Source organism: Lipotes vexillifer, unplaced genomic scaffold (assembly GCF_000442215.2).
Source record: "Lipotes vexillifer unplaced genomic scaffold, Lipotes_vexillifer_v1.1 scaffold1639, whole genome shotgun sequence".
Lineage (NCBI taxonomy): Eukaryota > Metazoa > Chordata > Mammalia > Artiodactyla > Lipotidae > Lipotes > Lipotes vexillifer.
The window spans coordinates 75,223-79,291 of record NW_006782296.1 but is presented as its reverse complement, the minus strand read 5'-3'; positions in this window follow the sequence as shown (position 1 = coordinate 79,291).

Below are 4,069 nucleotides of genomic sequence, written 5' to 3'. Positions count from 1 at the left end.
GGGTCGGCGCACTTGTCTTGTTTACGGTAAATTGATACCTCCAGGAGCTTCTCTTGGCGTTATCGGATGGACCATAGAGATCAGACAGGAAGTGCTTAAGGAAGGGACGGCTGAGTGGGTTACTCTGCACACAGGGAGGCGCCCTCTACAGGCCAACGAAGTTCTTGGCCCGCTCTCAGGCTCGGAAACGTTCATTCTCCACGCGCTTCCGCCCTACGTCGGCAGAGGGCGACCGGGGCCTGCGCAAGGGGATCTGGGGAAAGGGGGTCGCGACCTCCCCCCCATCGAACTCCCCTCCACCCCGCCAAACCGCGCTTTAGAAGCCTTTAAAAATGTACCCGAATTCAAGTATGGAAAAGGCAAGATTCGCTTTACAGCAGATCCCTATATTCCTGGGGCTTTGCCTCCGCTTGGGTCATGACTATCTCAAGCGATTCTGTAACAAACCAGCAGGCGATGGAATCTAGTTCTGTCATTAACTCATTTTACAGACGAAGAAACTGATACTTCCACTATCTGAGTGACCTTGGGCAAATTAATCTCTTGGGGCTTAGTTTTCTCATCTGTAAACTGGGATAATGTTGCTCTAACTAGGTTTAGGTGATGATCAAATGAGATAACTGTACAAGGAGCCTGACTCATAGTAAACACACTACAAATGGCAGTTGCTATAATCCCAAAGCTGAGACAATGGTCACCGTAAAGTCTGTCAAGCGTAGATCTCCTCAGTCTGAGACCCCAGAGAGCCACCTGGCTCCTCTCTTGTGAAAACCACGTCTCAACCCCCGATTTTCCGATGCTAATACCCTCAGTCCTCTCAGAACTTGTTCCCCCAAATATCAGCGGTGCTGTGAACCCAAAGTCCATAAGCTCAGGTCTCCCAGCTTCTGCTTCAGGCCCCATTTTCCTATGTGACAGAGGTGAGGATTTTCCCACAGCACACGGCTCTGCGTGATGAATGAGGAAACAGAGGCACCCCCAAGTGAGTGGCTGTCTAATCAAAAGGGATGAAATCAGACCCTTTTGCTTCTGGCTTCAGGCTACATTACACTGCTGCACCTTTGAAGTCTGTTCCTCCAACATCTCACCGTGGACTAAAGAATAGCAGAGGGAGAAAACCCCAGAGCAGTAGCTCTCACTGCTTGCAAGAGCTCCATGTTTCCACGTTCCTAAGGAATTAGTACCGTACCCTCCGCATTCTTCCCACTCCCCCTTTCTCTTCCTCCTTTCCCCCCATGAATGGGATGGAAAATCCTGCCCTTGATTCAGTGAGCTCAACTTGCCAGCTTGGAGTTACGATACCTGGGGCTTATTCCATTGAATTCTTTTCTTTGTGCTTCTTTGCCTTTCAAAATATATATAAATTAATGCTCTGCTTTCCTCCAATATTTAACTGGATGGGAAAAAAAAACGTGGAGTTTGTTTTGTTTTAAAAGCTCTGTGGGAAAAAGTGCTATAGAACCATAACATGTAGTAGTGGTAGCAGTACTATAAGAACTCTTTGGGGCTTCCCTGGTGGCGCAGTGGTTGAGAGTCCGCCTGCCGATGCAGGGGACACGGGTTCGTGCCCCGGTCCGGGAGGATCCCACATGCTGCGGAGCAGCTGGGCCCGTGAGCCATGGCCGCTGAGCCATGGCCGCTGAGCCATGGCCGCGGAGCCTGCGCGTCCGGAGCCTGTGCTCCGCAACGGGAGAGGCCACAGCAGTGAGAGGCCCACGTAACGCAAAAAAAAAAAAAAAAAAAAAAGAAAAGAACTCTTTGAATTATTTGGGAATTATTGAACAGACATCTCAATAGTAAATATTAACAGCAAAACTGACTAAATTTTATTTGCATATGCCATTAAGTACACGTTTTCAGAAGTCAAAGTTTTTTTATGCAATACACATATATTCTGTAATACCAAGGGTTTTTTTTTTTTTTTGAAACCAGAGGAAAACAGCAAATGCATAGATACTGATAAATTGACAACCCAAACACAGATGCATGTGGAATGCTCCTCTCTCTCCCTATGAAAGACACTGGACCAAATGCAGTTCAAAAGTGAGTTCGTGGCGGGGAGGGATAAATTGGGAGATTGGGATTGACATATACACACTACTATAAAATTGATAACTAATAAGGACCTACTGTATAGCACAGGGAACTCTACTCAATACTTTTTAATGGCCTAGATGAGAAAAGAATCTACAAAAGAGCAGATATATATATATATATATATGTATAATTGATTCTCTTTGCTGTACACCTGAAACTAACACAACATTGTAAATCAACTATACTCCAATAAAAAAATTTTTTAAAAAGTGAGTTCATTCTTACAAGGATATATTTAGAGCACAGGAAATATAGCCAATATTTTATAATAACTATAAATGGAGTAGAACCACTAAAAATTGTGAATCACTATGTTGTACACCTGAAACATATAATAATGTACATCAACTATACCTCAATAAAAAATAAAATTAAAATAAGTTTTTTAAGTGAATTCATTCTGGGAATTCCCTGGCGGTCCAGCGGTTAGGACTCAGCAGCTTCACTGCCGAGAGCCTGTGTTCAATCCCTGGTCAGAGAACAAGGATCCCACAAGTGGAGCGGCACAGCCAAAAAAAAAAAAAAAAAAAAAGTGAATTCATTCTCATTGTCCTTTGGATATGTTTTTAAATATTATACCAGATGTAATTAATTGCCTGTTATTATTATATTGCTTTCCTTGGACAGCCTCCATGTGGCCCCTTTAGTACAGCTGTTGATAGTTCCCATTAAATAATCTACCTTCACAAAACAATATTTAAAATATCGAGGGACTTCCCTGGTGGTCCAGTGGTTAAGACTGCAAGTTTCCATTGCAGGGGATACAGGTTCCATCCCTGGTCGGGGAACTAAGATCCCACATGCCATGTGGTGTGGCCAAAATAAATAAATAAATAAATAAAATAAAAGACTTAAACAAATAGCTTATGCTTAATCACTACCACCACCCATGATGGATAAGAAATAATTTCCCACTGCCCTCCTGTAATAACAAGGGCTTTGCTTTTATGCCTGTTCCTAGACTGATGTATGTGTTCAACCCTACCCACAATTCCCACATTATTTCTGTTTTGTCCCAGAGACTGGTTCCAGCTTCTGGCATTGGGGTAAGAACTTGGGGGTTGGGGGAAAGTAGGAAGCAGAGAAAAAAGTCTTGAACCTCTTGGCAGCCCTAGATTGGATGGATGCAAAGCAGAAATAATCTACGTGTGTGTAGCTGAAAGATGGCATCCTCAGGGAAGTTGGTGAGAAAAACCACAGGACTTCCTGTCACCAAAACAAAATGGTAGGCCTTCCCTGGTGGCACAGTGGTTAAGAATCTGCCTGCCAATGCAGGGGACACGGGTTTGATACCTGGTCCAGGAAGATCCCACATGCCTCAGAGCAGCTAAGCCTGTGCGTCGCAATGGCTGAGCCTGCGCTCTAGAGCCCGCGAGCCACAACTACTGAGCCTGCGTGCCACAACTGCTGCAGCCCGTGTGCCTAGAGCCTGTGCTCCGCAACAAGAGAAGCCACCGCAATGAGAAGCCCGCGCACCGCAATGAAAAGTAGCTCCCACTCGCCCCAGCTAGAGAAAGCCCGCACGCAGCAACGAAGACCCAAAAGAGCCAAAAATTGAAAAATTAATAAATAAATTTATTTTAAAAAAAAGAGAGAGAGAAGCCACCGCAATGAGAAGCCCGTGCACCGCAACGAAGAGTAGCCCCCGCTCGCCACAACTTGAGAAAGCTGCGTGCAGCATCGAAGACCCAATGCAGCCAAAAATTAATTAATTAATTAATTAATTTTTTAAAATGGTGTTGCTGCAACCAAGAGAGCCCTGACTTTTTCTGCTGGGACCTCAGGGGAAACAGCTCTGCTCTGGAAGTCAAAATCAGAATGATCTGCTTCTAAGCATGTGACTGCCACTCAACTGTTATTGTTATTCATGCAAGGAGAGTTCAGAAAAAAATGGCACCTGCTCCACTGGGGCTCTGACGCAACCGGAGACTCTGGGAACCAACAGAAAGTCATTGGTGGGCGCGGCCTGAGC